Genomic DNA, 19,214 nt, shown 5'->3' with positions numbered 1-19,214 from the left:
TTCAGTTGAGTATGGTAAAGTGTTCATCGCATTTCAGTTGGGGTTTTAAAATACTCACTTAAACAAAAATATACACACATGCACTCTTGTCCTTGTTTTGAAGATCTTTTACAAAATACTGGGGCTCATTTACAAGTCCCTTGTTCCACTGTAGCATCATTTTTTTATGCTACAGTGGAGCAAAACAGTCCCCCACCTCTTGCCATATTTACAAACTGGTGCAATGTCACCAATGCACCAGTTTGTAAACCCTTGTGTCACATTATACCTGCACCAAGTAAAATGTATACAAGCAAAGCATTCCCCCGCAGGGAGGCCCAAAAAAACGGTGCAGTGAAATCTACAAGATGTCACTGCACCATTGTAGCATCATGTTTTAATGCCTTCCCAGGGCAAGCGTTAAACTGATGCTAGGCTCTTTTCTATGGACTTCCCTCAGCTTTGCTGAACTAGCATCAAAAGCAAAGAGCCACAACTGTGTCAAAAATTTTGCAGCTGTTGTGCTAATGAGCACCATGGTGTGCTGTGTTATAAATACAGTGCTACCATGGTGTTGTTAGGGGGCCGCAAGTCGATGCAAGGAACTGGTGCATCGGAGCCCATGCACCAGTTCCTTGTAAATGAGGCCCACTGTGTTTTAAGTACTCCTCACAATCCACACTCCTTTCCCTTTCAACTGGATCTTAAGCCCCCTAATGCACTGCTTCTCATATAATGATTAAGGTAATATGCCAGCATGATTGTCCGAAAACCTGAAGCTTACACCCCCAGTCTTACTGACCAAGCTACATTCCTGAGCACTCCATCATAGTACAGCCTGCTTCCCAGTGGTGCTGGAGCCATTTCTGGAGTGAGGATGCAGACATCTATGTTACATCACTGAAGATATAGGGATTGTGAAAACTTCAAGCATTATACACAGAACAAGTACAGCAAAGAGGCATGCTCATTCCTCAGGAGAGTGGTAAGGGTGTGATTTGTAGCAAATGGTGAATTTTAAAGCACACTGCCACACATATATTACTAAAGCGTGGTGTGGTACAACACTTTCATTTACAGACAGCATTTTCCCACTGAAATGGCAACACAATTTGCATTGGCATGCAATTCTACTGGTACAACTATATACCATGCAAACAATATTGTGTGGAAATTAGGTTTCAGCAAATATTTGTCATTTGCACATCACCAAGTGTCTTGAGTTGTTCTAATCGTATTAACAGATTTATTTCCATCACACTTTAGAATTACAGAAGAAAAATGTTCTACATATATTCCGAAGTATTACAAAGGAAAAATGTGCCTAATTTGTCCTTTTGTAACCCTGATATGTTTTCAAATATTTATACAGTTCGTGTTAGACAAAAAACTGTCATCCTTCAGCCTTGGCTTTCGAACTCCCTGTATCCCAGCAAGATTGTCAGATAGTTCATTTTACAAAGTCCTCTAACTTTGCAGTCAGAGAAAAAAAAGTAAACATCAATCTACATGTTACAGTAATAAGTAGCAATTTGTCAGAAGACATTGTCTGACATTTGACCTCTGTTTTCAAACACACAGCACATATGACAAGATAAAAAGAAAATTTAAAGGCATTGTTATGGCTCATTCACCCTCTAAACTCCAGCATGCTTTTGGGGGTGGTCTAGCACTCCCGCACTGAGTCCAGTGTCTAAGTCCCTCCCATTTCATAATTCATTTCTGCTTGTCATGAGAGGTTTGAAATATGCAAATTCAAAATAAAACAATACAATAAGATGCTGGATTGTTGGTTGAGAGTGGTGAAAGCCCCACCCCAAAATCAACCACAACCCTTGTAAGGGAGATCCACAAAAGTCACTAAATTAACCTGTGCTTAACCTTCTGGTAGCTTGGCACAAAAGCAGTCAGGCTTAATTTAGAGGCAAAGTGTAAAGTATTTATGAAGCACACAAACAATAATAAAGTAAAATGCAACACTAGAAAAATCCCAACCAATTTAGAAAAATACAGTAAACTGTAATAAATAAAATGATATCAGAGTATCAAAAACCCAATCAGTAGAAGCAGAGACATTCAATTTCAACATTTTTAGTGAAATCAGCACCTTAAAGCACAAAGAGTCACTCGCAGTCATCTGGTCGTGCTAGACCAGAAGAAAGTCACAAGTTCAGGCTGACTGCAATTGAGCACGGGTCAGACACAGGAACCAAGCTAATTCTGTTGAAGAATTACCTTTGGAATCTAGCATTAAGAGTTTGAATCACTTGGGAGAAGGTGGTGAGGAGGAGGTTGAGTGTTGTGAATGGTTGTCTCTGTAGCATGAAGAGCACCTTGAGCGTTGTGGACAGTCGCTGCTGTAGCTTCACATTGGCAGTCATTGGGAGGTGTGAGTCTTGCATTGCTGGTCGTCTCTGGTGGTCGCAGTTGGCAGTGAGGAGCATGTCTCACCAAATCTTCACATTGGTGTCCATAGGGGGTAGCAGAGACTTGGCAAAAACAGGCCCATTCACCATCCTGCAGGCCCCAAATTTAAGGATGATCACATTTTCTTGGGAAGGAATACACTCTGAGGCCAGCTAAGGTTCCAGGACCTGGGGAGGCACTTCTTGAGGATCAGGGACTCACTCCAGCAGAAGCCTGCAGGACTCAGGGTTTGTAATTAGAGACAATATCTCCATGACTTCAGAAATAGCACATTTGTTAAATATTTTTAAATATTTTTTTAATCTGAAAAAAAATTACAATTCACTTCTCTCCTCTGATGTTTCCTCATAGTGTACAGTTGAAAGTCTCCCTTGGTTTAATCATAGACATCTATGACAATATGATTTTCTTAGGGATCGCTGAATATCTTTAGCTACTTAGCTTTTTTTCAGCATCACCACAATCATATCATGCCAGTTCATAATCCTTACTTTGCCTCCTAATGGCAGTGAGGGTGCCTTTTAAGTCTGTATGAATTGTGGATCACCTATCCATATTTAAGGTGCACAGTTTCTTGTTGACACATTTCCCCATTACACCTACCAAGATAGCAACGGGGGTAATGTCGTCTTTGAATTCAGGGCAATCGAAAATTGTGATATTTTTAGAACATTTTAAAGAGTTACTTTTTTAAACAAACTATTTTACTAAATGTAACTTATGCCTCTGATCTTCTCTCCAGAAAGCACCAAAATGTGCGATGGGGATAAAAATGTTTGATTCTGACTTCTCAGCAACAGAGCCCACTGAGCAAAATATCAAACACTCAAAAAGAGCCCAACAAAATCAATCATTACAAACTGATCATGCTGGTGGAGAAAAACTGAGATTGTTCACAGACCCACCAGAAGTCGCATCAAAATGTCGAACCACTAAAGGTAACAACTTTTACCTGTGCTTGTATACTAGAGCAATCTACACCACAAGAACAATGCTTGTGGTAGAGTTCATGCCAATTGTCACACAGCAATCTAGCCTAACAACACCATAGTTACCAGCGGTTCCATCAACAAGCAATATTTAAGATATTCCACTTTAAGCTGAACTGCAATTTCTTTGTAGAACATAGCAGACCTAATCAGCCAACACAATTCAGCTTGTCATTCTGACAGACTCCACACCTATGGAAATCAGATGACAAATTGCTAAAGATTTTTCTGGGTGAATCATACTACCTTATTGGGGTTTTTGCAGAGATCTTATACCTAGAGGCACTAAATAGCTATTATATTTAAGATAAAGAACTGTACCTCAAACAATATCATACTTTCACTGTTCCTATCAGTAGATCTAAAATAGTACCAATGTTTTATGTGCACAGTCAAAAAAACATATCTGCCCCTACCATGATACCAGAGACATGAGTCACACAATGTCTGCAGGAGCCGAGACTAAATTGCTTTGAAGTGAAGATTACACCATTGACTAATCCCAGCAACACTGTCTACCAACTTCTCATCTTCACTTGAAAGATTTATAAAGATTTAGGGTCTGATTTACAGAAGGATGGTATGGTACCTTGCTGTTATGAGACGCAGCAGCATCAAGATATCTTTGATAAGTGTAATTTCCATAGAGAATTCTATGTTGAAGGGGAAACAATTGCCATGTAGTATGAGTGGCAGGGAAAGGACAATTCATCTCTCAGTGAATTCATTGCTGAAAATTACACTTGAGGAAATTACATTGCCACTTTTTGCCCCATCACACATTTATACCACTCTCCAAATCAGACCCTAGTTTTTGAATCACTTAATTGGTTAGGTGGTACATTCAAGCCATGAAATCTGAGACCTCATCTGTTTGGTCAGGAAAAATCCCATTCAGATAGGCCTGGAACTGAAGCATGAAACTGATATAATGCAGAGGTAAAGGGCTGAGGAACCTCACCACACCCAAACTGGCAACAATTCTCAAAACATCCTTGCATTTGTATTTCAAAATGGAGGTAGGTGGTCCTTGCTTTTCCACCATATTAGATGCTGAGGAGACATTTGGACAAATATGTGAGGATCGCTGGAAACCTTTCTGGCTGCTGAGTCACTGCCTGTCTATCCTGGGTTGGTGTCACATATGTCTCAATGGCATGGGAGAGCTAACCTGCAGAAAATGGCACTGGTGTGTTACATTAAACCTAGGGCAGATGATGTTCTCAAGCATCTTCCTTGACTGACCAGTGCACTTCTGGTGCAGATGCCTCTCAGTGCTGAAGGACTCTATAGACAGGAGGACACATGTCCTTCCCTTGATATATCCTTTTGGTTGGACCTTGAAGCAGGTCCCATAGGGAACACTACTCAAAAGAACAAACACCAGTCATGGTAAACTTTAGACTTAAAACACCAAGCACTTGTGCCATCCCACTTCACCAATCACAAACCTTTAGATTTTGGGAAAACTGAGGTACTGTGTAGTGGGAGAGAGTTTCAGTACAGGCACTTCACAGCAAGCAAGCAGAGTCGGTCACTTTCTGAGAAGAGCACTCTTGCATGGTATCCAGCCTCTTGATAGATACTGTGAGTCACTCTTTCAGACTTCTGCACCTGCTGTTAAGCACACCTCATCAGAGGAAGCTCAAATGTTTGTCCTTGCCTAGCATATATTCAGAGATAATCTTCCAGAAACAGATGAAGCAGAACAGTCTAGGAAAAGGGGTGGTCATGTTGTACTATTTTCAAGATGTGCAGTATTTACGGTACAATCGTTTTTCTTGTTTTACACTGTATACTGTCTGTGTTAAGTATGTTCGTATAATATGTAGAGCCATCATCTAATGTGTAAATGTAATTATTGAATAATCATTTTTTATTTTTTCTACTATTGTGTGGTGTGGCACCATTTGTTCTTTGATTATTGAATAATTTTTCCTAGTTTCCTGGAACTATAGTAATTAATAATAGTATTTATTAGCCCAAAGTTCCAGGTTTGCTGGGCAGCCCCTTTTGTCTAAACAGTGATTTGGTACATTAGTCTGCTGCAAGGGCCTTTAATACGGAGCCTTACCAGGTCTAGATTACTATGATCAATTTGGTTTCACCAGTGTACTCTGAGTAATATATTTTGAAGATCAAAAGTGGTCCATCTGTGTTAGAACCCTCTTCTTCTTCAGTACTTACTGAGGGCCAAGCCCTCCTAGATGAGTTAGAGAAATGTCACAAAAAACATGTGCGAACAACACTGCATATGCTAATGATGGTTGAATATCTAAAGAAGGATACTATCCCTGTTGGTTTACAAGTCAGAAATGCCCCAGTAATTTTTACTAACCATCCACGTTTTCATAAAGGATTTCTCCCATCACTGGCTTGTCCTGAGGGTTAACACTGCTTTGGAGCACAGCAAAAGGGAGCTGGAAACCATATCTGAGCTTGAAAGAAAAATGTCAGAAGGTTCAGTGATTGCAGATGCCAAAGCAGCCATAGAGAGGGTAAATCAAGCTATTTTGGAATTTGAATGCATTGAATGTGTAAAATAAACCAATAAAATTCAGTAAGACTATGTGAACTATAGTCATGAGAAAGCCCAATCTTATCTCCAGGATTCTTTTTATACTCAACCTAAAAAACAATATGTCGAACAATATCAGCCTTCTGGACGTTTCAATAAAAATCAGGTGGTCACCTTTTCTGAATTCTCGGCTAGTTTGGGGGAAGATTCAGACCCAGGTGATGGAACAAGTGCCAGTCATCCTTCTGTATAACAATTCCCCCCTTTTTGAGGGAGCAGGGGTGGAGGCAGAGGAAGAGGACGTACCCAACAATGGAGTTTTCAGCCAGGGGAGAGGCAGACTCACTGAAAAATTTAACAATATGCCCTCCCCCCATAGCTGATTCCTCCACATCAGAGTTGATTCTCATTTTCAATCTTTCTGATCATTTGCTCTCTTTATCTGAAATATCTTTATTGAGCAAAGGCTTAACCTTAAGAAACATTTTGACTACATCTCTTATAACATTTCACTTGAGGAGAGAAAATCATTAAAATCCCTTAGAAATACTAGTAATGTGGGTATTAAATCAGCCGAGGTGAGGGCATTGTTTTGCAGAACCTGAACCTGACTTGTATAAAGCTAAGATTAACAGGCAGTTATCTACTGTTAAATATTACAAGCCTTTGAATTCCAATCCAGTTATTACTATTCCATAACAGATTTGTGTTGTCACAGTTAAAGCATAAGAGATAGGCTTTTTAAGTCAACTAGATACTGAATATCTGAATCTAACTAACCCTGGGGCCTCGATTTTCTACACTTTGCCTAAAGTTAACGAGGATCTTGGTTGTCCACCAGGAAGACCTATGGTGTCCGGATGTGGTTCAGTCCTTGAGCCAGTACGGAAATATATTGACATTTTTATTAAGGATTTTGCTCTGAACAGCGCAGCTATGTGCGAGACAGTGGGGGTATGCTTACCTAAATTGAAGGCATTGATTTTGATTCTGTACAGGTGATGCTGATGTGTTTAGACACAGAAGGCCTCATTACGACTTTGGTGGTCTTTTGGCAAGATCTTGAGGTGGCAGCTGCCAAAAGCCCACAATGTTGGTGGTCATTTGACCGCCGTATTAAAAGTCACATATTGAAGACGGCCCAAAAAATCTGTCAAAAAATGGAGACAGCCAAAACACTGGAGGGGGGAAAAGGAGCGGTTCTACCACCAGCACCGCCCACCTGACAAATCCACCCACCAGATTACAAGCCACAAATCACCAGAGTGTTTTTTACCATGGTGGAAAACCATTGGCGATGCGAACCGCTGCAGTCGGAACCTACCACTGTTAGAACACAACACCACATTGGACAGTTTGAATACCTCACACCTGACACACATCCACACACTTGACACACCTACTCACAGCACTATATAACACCCCCCACACAACCCACAATCCTTTGCAACAAAAACAACATTCACATACACCAAGAGCAGGCAACTGCAGAGAGAGAGCACCATAGGCACACAGACGCCACACGCATCATACACTGCACACCAGCCAAACTAACACACAAAACACCTAACAAACACACAAACCACGACAAGCGTCTATCACACACAACGCACCACCCACACCCCATCAATCACCCAACACTGCACCCTTACACACACACAACACCCCCCTCAACACAACTACAGCCATGTCCCCCCAAAGCACCTGCGGTTCACAGATGACAAGTTGAGGATCATGATCAATGAAATTGTCAGGTTAGAGCCACAATTGTTTGGAGCACAGGTCCAGAAAACATCAATTGCCAGGAAAATTGAGTTGTGACAAAGGATCGTTGACAGGGTCAGCTCAGTAGGCAACCATCCATGCACAAGGGAGGACATCTGGAAGAGATGGAAGGGCCAACAGGGGGAGGTACGTTCATGACATCACAACACCAGATTGCAGTGCACAAGACTGGCGGTGGGACCCACCTCCTCCCCCACAGTTCACATCTTGGGAGGAGAAGGTATTGGACATCCTGCATCCCGAGGACCTGACTGGAATACCTGGAGGATTGGACTCTGATAAGTACCCACAACTTCCATGTCAGAAATTAGTTGTGTCCTGCATGCTTCCTCACCACCCAAATATTCCCCATTTCACTGGTCTCACTATACCTCCCACCAAATCATCTAATGCCCCTCTCCTGTATGCCACACCTTAACCCAAACCAACTGCCCACAAACCCCTTACCAAAGGCAGGGATAGAAGTAGCTAATACTATCACTAAGACTCCTACAATGCACTAGCCCATCTACGTGAAAACCAGGAATGTGCACATCACATCGCACCTCTTACATGTATGATTATTGTATGAGCTACACCCACTAGAAGGTACAACTGAGGACCACTACATGGTAATGACAGCAATGCAATGGCACCCCACAATAGCAACCAAGCCCAGCAGGCCCCTTCCTCTAGCAACCTTACATCTGCCCCATCTACATCAGAGTCAGCTAGTGGGATGAAGTCCCTGCCAGGGGAACCACATGCCTCAGACACCACTCCCCCTGTAGCAGAAGAACCTCCCACAAATGTGGATATCCACCCAGACATCCGGCTGGAGCAGATGCCAAGAACAAACCCACTGCCAGGAAGTGAAACTCACCTGATTTGTCTCCCTTGTGTGCCACTGGGACACCCTGTTGACTGTTCTGATACATTACTCAATTTTCCCATGGCACTTGGATACTGGACATGTGCAACCAACTGCTGTAGCAGCTACTCTGATTATTCCATCTACCATGATCTCACTCTTCACCCTCATTTCTATTTAAGCACCTTATTTATACCTTCATAATCATAATATGCACAATAAATCACCATAGAACACAGCTACTGTATATGTGTGTCTAATAAAACATCTAGAATTTGATGCTTGCCAGCTGTGGTCTGGTTATACCCCCCTACACCGGACTGGCAGAGTAGTGGACAACAGAGGGATGCACCCTCTGCAGGAGACAAACAAAATACTGATATGTCCCAAGACAGATCTCAGAGAAAGAGTAATCCAGGGCCACACAAGAGTTAAGTCAGTATTCCAACCTGCAAAAAGACAATGACAGATAGTACCACCAGGATGGAAGGCATGCAGTCACACAAAGCACATATGCAAGCAATAGATGGGGTGCCCACTGTAGAGCACCTCCTAGGCAGCCCCCCCCCAGATATTACCACTCATCACCAGTCACAGATTTATCACACAAATCATTTACCTGCCATCTGTCAGTTATAACCCTCATGTCTGGAATCATTTAGCAATGGATAGTGACTATAAATGCCTCAAGCCATAGGTAGCAGAGGCGCGGATTATGAACCACAGTCAGTGGGTGGAATGACATGAGTACAAGAGAGTGTAGCAAACATAGCTCAAAACTGGTCTGTGCATTTGAGAAGTGAATGTAGGTTAACAGTGGTGTACATACATGTTAAAGCTCAACCACTGTTACAGTGCACCTTACAACCTATCAGTCAGCTTCCACAGCTCACATATAGGGATCGGACCATATTACAGCCCCACTGATGAATCACGTCAGAAGGAATATTGTCACCAATTCACATCTGATTTTATACATACAAACTTTGGTAAACCCCACTCTACATACATTTATGTCACTATAAGTACTAATTGATGAGCTCGGTTCTAGAGCATGCTGCACCTTCTTCCTCTGGATCCTCATCACTTGCCATTTCGAAATTTCCATCACTGGTCCAGCTGCCTCACCCTCATCAGCTAGCAATGGTATCTGATGTCTCAGGGCTAGATTGTGAAGCATGCAGCAGACAATGACTTGGCATACCTTTTGGGGTGAGTAGAAGAGGGCACCTCCAGGTAGGTTCAGGCACCTGAATCTGGCCTTCAGGAGGCCGAAAGTGCGCTCAATCACACACCTTGTCTTCCTGGTGACCTCATTAAAACGGTGTTCCCCTTTCGTGGCAGGGTACCTCACTGGTGTCAACAGTCAAGGAAGGTTTGGCTAGCCAGAGTCACATATGTGCACAAATGTAGGACTTGGAAATAAGAGGTACAGCGACTGGGCAGATTGTGATGACAGGTGCCATAGCAGTTAAACATATACATATGCATACATACAAGTAGCCATGCCCTCTCTGTGTGTAGTTGTGCCATCATGGGGGGGACATTGCTGTTCTGCAAAATGCAGGAGTCATGCACTGAGCCTGGAAACTTGGCTGTCACGTGAGAGATGTACTGGTCTACCAGGCACACCACCTGAACATTTATGGAGTGGTAGTTCTTCCTGTTCCTGTTCACCTGTTCATTGGCGGTGGGCGGGACCAGGGCTACACTGGTGCCATCAATGGCCCTTATCACATGAGGAATGTTTCTCAAATCATAAAAGTCTGCCTTCACATGGGCCAAGTCCGCTTGTTGGGGGAACATGATATAGCTGTCCAGGTGCTTTAACAGAGCACACAATACATCCTTCAAGACAAGACTGGACATGGGCTGAGACATCCCTGCTGTTAAGGCCACTGTATTCTGAAAGGAGCCTTTGGCCAGGTAGTGTAGCACTGACAAGACCTGTACAATGGGAGGGATGCAATATGGATTGCGTATGGCTAGCAAGAGATCTGGCTCCATCTGTGTACATAGATCCTTGATGGTCTGACTATCCAGACAATATATTTGGATTACATGCCTGTCCTCCATGGTTGCAAGGTCAGCTAGTGGGCGGTACACTAGTGGTTATCACAATCTCCTCATGGCAGAGTATCTATGTTGAGGGGAGAGAATGTACAATGAGTAAAGCAGTTGGCACATGTTAGCAACAAAAGGTATATTGGCTCACACCTAACACTCTAGGGGATGCGTTGCACTGCTGCCACATATAATATCGACCATGGTAATGCACATGTTACACCCTCATTGCAGCACATTGGTTGACATGTAAGTCATATAGGACACATGTCACATGTGGAATAGTACATCTGTGGTTGCCTGAGCTGTGCTACACTGATCACACATATATTGGTGGAATTGAGGCATATATAGCCCTCGCCTATGTGCTTCCGAACAGCCTCAACACGCCATTGAGTCAATAATGTCACAATCTGAAGCACTACCATGATGGTACAATATAACGGTACACCACCAAATGGGAGAGTATTTTGTATGGTGCACTTAATTAGGCTAATCCATGGATTACATGTACATAAAAGGGCAGTCGTCTGTCCTGCTGTAGTGGGCATTTTGAAGTGACCTAAGTCAGCCAGCTGAAGTTGTCATGGAGGTAGGCGGTCGCAACTGCTGTGCAAATTGTCATTGGTTAACATTGCTGCTTGTGGCGGACTTGGGCCAATGGCACTGACCTGCGGGTGTGATGGTCCTGTACGTGGCAGCTGTGACCACCATTTTATGCAGTCTTGCTCACTTGACACCTGACACTGTTGCTAGCAAGACCTCCACAACGTGAGCTATTGTGTACTGCCTCTGGGAGCCATCATGCCACGTCCTGCAGGTGATAGGACCCCTCCCTTCAACCCAGAAGAACTTGAGAAGCTGGTGGAGGAGGTCCTACCACTGTATGGACAGCTATATGGGGCACCAGAGGAGCAGGTGAGTCCAATGGACCAGCCATGTGTGATAGGGGTTGTGTGTGACGTTGATTAGGGCGTGTGTACTAGTGATAGAGTATATACATGAAGAGGCCATATTGTGAAGGCATGTGAGCAGAGAGGATGGGTATGTGTAGGCACTTGCTGTGACATATGTGTAGTGTCCACTCCTGATGGTATGGTGCATGTGTACATGACTTTCTGCTTTTGCTTGTGTCATCCATGCAGGTGAACGCCCATCAGAAAAAAGGGATCTGGCATGCCATCGCCAAGCAAGTGTGGACCCTGGGAATCCACAGCCTGCCGAGCACCCATTGCCGCAAGCGGTGGAGGGCCTGAGATGCTGGGCCCGGAAGACTGCAGAGGCCCAGCTGGGGATATCCTCCCAACAAGGGAGGGGTGCCCGTTGGACTCGGAACCCGCTAAAGGCCTGCATTTTGGCGGTGGGCTAACCTGAGGTGGATGGGTGTTGGGGGGTAGTGCATCAGTCACAAGGGGGTGAGTACTGACTGTATCCAGATACATGGCTCTGGTTTCATGATGTTTGCTGCCCCACTGTAGCTTCTGTGACAATGTAGTAAGTGCACCATGTATGTAGACTAGTGGACATGATAAGTTCTCACCTTGCATGAGTAATAGATGTGGCTTCATGGTTTGCTATCAGTCAATAACATTGCCTGTATCAAGACATCTCCACGTCTGCATGGGGAGATGGTCAAATGACAATGCCACATGTGTAACTCCATCCTGCCTTTTGTATGGATGTGAGCTTGTTTAGCACCCTACCTATTGAGTATGACTTGGTTCATCCATCAGTATATGAGCAGTAGTGGCTCTAAGGTGTCTGTCCACTCCCATATATGTTGATCACATATATTTGCGACTGGTTGACTCTCATGTTTTGGCACAGGAACTATAGACATCTAGTACTGGTACAGGTGTAGACTCCAAATGAGGCAGCCATCTCATTTACACCACAGATATGGGCTGTATAGTACTGTACTGATGGCTTTGTAGTGGTATCCCCATTGTAAGTTCATCTTCAATCAATGGGGTATGTGAAGGTAGCAACAGTAGGCTAACATGATTAGGGTGTCTGATTAGGTATATTTGGACTCATCTTGCATTTCAATGTGCTTGAATGGTGGGGATATATCCTTCAACCCAAAGGGTTTGTTATAGAGGAGGCAAGAGGCCAAGCAGATTTTGACTTTGACAATATGCTATGGCAATGAAATAGGTGCAAATGCTCTACTAATTACAGTCGAACATAGTTCATTTGCAGCTTACGTCATGTCTCAATGGTTACGTGGGGGCACATCTGAGGGGGTGGGATAATAACTGCTTGCACCTTGCCGTAGATTATTCGGGTAATTTTGATAGGATAAGGTTTTTTCAGACTTCTGATGATATGTTCTTTACGTTGTATCATCATTCTTGTAGCTGTCCGATGTAGTAGTGGGATATGTTGTCAGTGCAATGGCAGTCGTGTAGGGCCATGTGTGCATGATACATACATGTCATTTCTGTCTGACATGTGTGTTGTCTGGACTTAGGTACAGGTAATCACAAGTCAGGAATGGTGTGAGTGATGTAGGTCTGCTCATGTTGTGAAGTAGTACTACTGTAACTGCATGTCTGGTGGAATCGTAGGTGTCCTGTGATGTAATATGTGGCTACCAGAAGTGAATTAGTTATGACACAGCACTTAGTGATTGTCTGTGGATGTGTCATCTGTGTCATGTAGGCCATTGTAGATGCACCTTGATGTATGTGGTATATATGTGTTAGGTGTCTGCTGATCCTCCTCTGTGAATGGGTCAAACTAATTACATGGCTGTACCCCAGACTTGTATTCTACACATCAGATGTGACCTGTATGGGAGTCCAACTTGTAGTGGCTACATCACTTAATGGATTCATTTTGGCATTTATGTATAGAGTTTTAAGTGAGTGACTGGCATGTGACTGGCATGTCTGTGAGTGGAGTAGTCATAACTAGAAAGGGACTTTACAGGTGGACATGAGATGATCACGTGCAGTTCCAGTGCAACTCTGATGTCTATTGTTCAATCATCTGCTCTTCCAATAGGTGGGTGGAATATGAAGAGGTCTGTTCAGGAATCAGGCAGTCATTTGTACTCCATCCAGGACATTATGAACATGCAGACATTAATTAGTTGGTGATCATCTGGATCACTCCAGTCATGCCAACTATTTTGAAAATTGATGTGGGTGTGAGTCTTGACATACATGGGTGGCTAGAAGTGACATGTTGTGACATGATGTAGGTTATATGTAATGCCACCAGGGATAGCCTAGCCAGGAGATGTTTACCTGCAAATGTGCACGTTTAAATGTGTTTATGTGAGGATTTTGTTAACCCTCTCTCTACCTTTCACCCTCTCTCCCTCCCTATCCCTCTCTCTCTATTTGTTTACACCAGCATCGGCAGGTGAAGAGACAGGGAACAGGCGAGTGGGGATGCTGCAGGCCACGGGACCCAGACTGCTGTGACATTGAGTGACCCAGTGGCCCGGAGGGCGAGGGAAGTGCCATGGGGGAGACCGGATCTTCCACTTCAACTTCGGAATCTGCCTCCAGTGGACACTCCCTGGCGGTGGCGGACCCTTCTGGGACCACCCCAGCACCATCTTTGTCCACCACCCCCATTACTACCACCGCCCACCCTGTAGCTCCCCGCCCAGTTGTCCGTGCCCGCTCACCCAGGAGGGTGGGTGTCTCCTTTGCTGCAGGCACCTCTGCCCCTGCCCTAGTCAGCCCTGCTGCCCTCAATGAGGAGGCTATTGACCTTCTGAGATCGATCTCTGTGGGTCAGTTGACCATTGTGAATGCCATCCTGGGACTAGCAACTCAAGTGCAACAAAGTAATGCGTTCCTGGAGGGCATTCACTGTGCACTGGCTGGCCTACAGAGATCCTTTCAGGCTGTGACCTCCACAGTGATGGCAGCCAGTCACCCTTTGTCTTCTGTCCCCCCTCCACCTACCTCTTCCCAATCACAGACCCCTCAGCCAGAGTACACAGAGAGACAAGCATGCACCCACCTCAACATCCAAGGCTACAGCTGACAGACACAAGCACTACAAGACCCACCACCAGCATGCACACAAACAACACCCACCTGCAGACACACCAAAGCCCACTACCTGCATAGACTCCCCCAGTCACCACATCCGCAGCCACCACAGCCACCAACACACCCACATTCAGCACATCATCCATACCTGCACACCCCCTCCCAACAGTCACCCATGCACCATGGCATTTCTCAGAACCTCCTCCCCCCTCCTCCAGAGACACATAAATGCCCACACTCACCCACCAAAAAGACACCTAGCACCCACAAGCATTCCTCACACACACTTGCACCCAAGACATCCACCAAGACACCTCCTACAACCACTCCCTCTCCCTCCTAAACCCTTTTGCCATATTATCCCAGTGTGCCCAAAAAGGTCTTACTCACTGAATGTTCCCTCTTCCCTAATCCTCTCCCACCCAGTGATACCCCAAAACGCACTCTGTCCCTCCCCAAAGTCCAGCCCTTCCACCTCCAAGTCCTCCCCTGTGCCCCCTGCTACTACCCATGCCCCTCCTCCTGCCAAGAAGTCGACCCATCCCAAGTTTTTCAGCACTCCCCTAAACCTCGCCCTAAGCACCCCCAAGCCCAAGGAGCCTCCTCCCAAACCCAAGCCCAACTCCCCCACCCGTCTTCCCTGAGGTGCCTGCCTCCTTGATGCCCCAACCCAGTGGAGGTCATGTAGCAGTCAGGAGTCATGCAGGGGCACACTGAAGTGCCATATGTGCATTGTACACATTATTCTATGGACGGGCCTAGGCCTTTTAATTTGTACATAGTTGAATATGTATTTGCTTTTTTATTGATCTAATATATCTGAGCCAATCAGTTGTTGGTCCCATGGTCACATATTTGTCCTGCCTTTCTTTTAACATGGCTGTTTTGGTCTTGCGTGCTTTGGTGTGTGTGTGAGTAACTTTTGTGTGTGTGTTGGTGTGTGCTACCAGTTGTGTCTGGGCAGCATGTGAAGGTGTGGGCTTGGCATTTGTCCTACAGTAATGGCTGTTTATTGTTTGTAGGATATGTTTGTGTTTGGGGCATGCATGTATGTTGATGTGGTGTGTATTGTTTGTGATAATGTGTTATTTGTAGTGTGGTCTGCCCTTGTACTGTGTGTGTGTGGTGATTTGTATATCAGTAGCGCTGTGTGGTCTATTTGTGTGGTATGACATTTGCTTTGTTGTATGGTTGTGTGATTGTGTGTGTGTGTTGGTTGTCAGGTGTTGTTACTTGTTGTTGTATGTATGTAATGTCAGCTGGAGGTGTGTATTGTGGTTGGGTGATGATGAGTTTGGTGTTTTGCGGCTGTGGTGTAGCTGTGTGCATTGCTGGAGTTGTGTATTGTGGAGTTTGACTGTGCCAGTGCTGTGTATCTGCAGGTTGGTGCGTGTTTTGGTAGTGTGTGTTGGCCACGGTGTGTGTAGTATGTTTGCGCATGTGTGTATGTGGCTGTGTGTGCATGTGCATACCAGTGTGAGGGTACGTGTGCGTCGGCCTCGCCGCCCGTCCTGGATGTGTATGTTGTATGTGCCTGGATACATTCACAAATTACAACACTGACAGGTAAGTGTGTGTACTTACGGTTGTTGTCATCGTCGCTGGTTCCAGAGCCGTTGTATGAGCAGGAGCTGTGTAGTTCAGGTTCCATGGTAGCTCCAGATGGGTATGGCTTCCTGAAGTTGAGTGTCTCCTTTTATAGAGTTGGTTTCCGCCAGGGTTTCTGTGGTGGTGCGAACGCGGTGGAAAGCTTTGCGGTGTGCAGCCTCATAATCAGTCCTGCGGAAACATGGTCTCCGCAGAACTGAAGGTGGCTACTGCCATTTGTGGCGGGTTGACCGCAGTGGCGGTGCCGGCGGTGGATTGGCTGTATTCAGTTGGAAGGACCGCCATGCTCATAATTGGTCTTCTCCGTCCGCCTGTTGGCGGTATGACTGCCGCCGCCAACATCGGGGTCCTGAGACCTCCAAATTTGTAAGGACCCCCAGAGTCTTTACACACCAACAATCCTCAAGATGAGGGGATTAAGATGATCAGAGAGGCCTTGGACACTCATCCGGGTCCTGTAATTGTTCCAACTGAATTTAGTATTGATTTATTGAATTTGATGGTCGTTTTTTAACGCAAGTTAAGGATACATCAATGGGGGTCGCATATGCCCCAATTTTTGCAATTTTGGTTGTGGAAAATTTTGAAAAGTAGTATATTTATAATCGTTTGTCTAATCCCTTTTTTGAAGAAATTCACCATTAGCGTTGATATTCTGACAACATTTTTTTCACAAATGGCGAGGTACATCTCTTACACTTGATGATTTTTTTGATTTGGTTGAATAGCTGCTCAGTGGAGTTCAGATTCACATCTCATAGTGATAATGCATCCATAGATTTTCTGGATTTAACTATTACGTCTCACAAGGGCAAGTTAGCCATAAGGTTATACAACAAACCTATAGCACCAAACACCCTCTTTCATTATACCAGCCACCACTTTAGAGGTTTAAAGCATTGGTTACCATTTGGACAGTTTCTCCGGATTTGGAGAAATTATAAATTTAAGTCTGACTATTTTACTGAGGCTAATATTTGACTGTAAAGCCGGAAGCACGTGCATACCCCACCAGATTGGTTAAATGCTTTTTGAAGCGTGCATGGTATAACCACTGTGAATTTTTGCTGACTCCCAAGCCTAAGAAAACTATGGAACAACTAGCATGTGTTATCACTTTTTTTACTCAGAGTAATGCTATTACAAAGATCATTAAAAGGCATTGGCCTTTGGTTCAAGGTTGTGGAATTATGGGCAATTTACCTTCATTCTCTTTCAGAAGGGAGCATATCCTGGTGACCATCTAGTGCGAGCTGATGTCCCACAGAAGATTACACCTGATTTGACACCTTTGTGGGGTCTAAACACAATTATTGGTTACTTTAAATGTGACACTTGTGTAATGTGTAGCTCCACATTCAACACTAAGCAGATTATCCATGGAAATAATGTGCATGACTTGAAGGACCACACTAATTGTAACTCACAAAATGTGGTATATGCCGTTTGGTGTCCCTGTAATGTAATTTATGTGGCCAACTTCGCAGATTGTGAAATCCAGACTGTCTCAACAAAAGAGTCGCATTTGTTTAAAAAAAAAAATCCCAGCACCTCTTGCTTCCCATTTTATGTATTTGAATCACTTACCTAATGACATAGGATGGCAAATTGTAGAGATGGTTAAAAAACCACCACGAGGTGGTGGCATACAGACTAGCCCTTCAACTTGTGTTTACCTGAGTTGTATTTTGGATGTTCTTCCCCTACCTTTTTTGGGGGGATAATTTGCTGTGTCCATCTGAGAATGGGTTTTCATTTTTGCATAAACTTTGATTATATATTTCCTCTTTTTTTGTAATCTGTAAAAGCTTTTTTAAGCATCTCAATATGAGATAAATAAAATGCCTAAGATTATTAATTGTAAATTGATATGCAATTTGGGGCCAATTATGCATGCCGTCTTAGGCCCTATTGTATGATGACAAAAGCATTTTAAAACATTTTAATATAAGGTAAGAATGAAATGCCTAAGATTATTTATTGTCAATTTATGGGAAATAATTTGGGACCAATTATGTATTTCATCTTAGACCCTATTGTATGGTGAGGTTATGTAGTTCCAATGTAAGTAAGGGCCCCACTATTGTAGAACAATGACAATTTTTGATCTGTTCTAAATTATGTTAAATGTAATTTAAATTGAAATTGTGTCGTTGTTTATATGTAAGTTTAAAATTGGAATTAGCACCTTCCTTTTTATTCTTTTCTCCCCTAACTGAGGGCCAATACTTACATTTATGCCACGACGTTACATTCTATTTGATTTGCCACCGTTTGAATTTTGGGATGTTGTGTTTCGATCTCCACAATGGAGCGGCCAGAGGCATGCGTGCTTCGACGTGTGCCTTGTGTTCAGTTTGATGACCGAATGGGCGAATTCTGCCGCGGTCTCAAGTTCCTTTTGAGTAGAGTCTTGCTGCTGAGTCGCCTTGCACGTCCTGAAGGAGTGGTCCCGAAGGGGTAGTTCAGGTTTGGAGCATGTGCTCCGGGTAATTGTTAGGAGTGATCAGTGCACAGTCACCGTTCATGATGATGGAATGATTTATCTCTCCGCTTTTGACAAATCTGTGGTTTACGAAAATTCTGCATGCCAGGTGGGTCAGTTTGCTGAACTGTTATACTGTAAATAGGTCATGTTGGCGGGCCTTTGGTTATTGAAAATTATTGTAATTTAGTGGCTATGCCAATTGAAGGTTTATTTTGAGTTCGGATTAGGCACTGTGGATTCTTAAATTTAGGGGTATTTTTTTAATTATCATTCTGATTTAGTGCCCGCAAAGCTGGATATGTATTGCAAACAATTGCTTTTCTTCTTTTGTTATTGTTATGCTTTGAGATTTATTGGCAAATTTGAATGAAACGTTTTTGTTTTATTTAGATTCAGAATTCAGTGCACTCTCTGTGAACTTAAAAGGGGAGTGTATGCTGCATTATATCTTGTTTGCTTTATGTATTGGCCTTCTTATTGAAGTACACAA

Source organism: Pleurodeles waltl, chromosome 11 (assembly GCF_031143425.1).
Source record: "Pleurodeles waltl isolate 20211129_DDA chromosome 11, aPleWal1.hap1.20221129, whole genome shotgun sequence".
Taxonomy (NCBI): Eukaryota; Metazoa; Chordata; class Amphibia; order Caudata; family Salamandridae; genus Pleurodeles; species Pleurodeles waltl.
The sequence above is the reverse complement of the archived record's forward strand: the minus strand, read 5'-3'. Positions refer to the sequence as shown.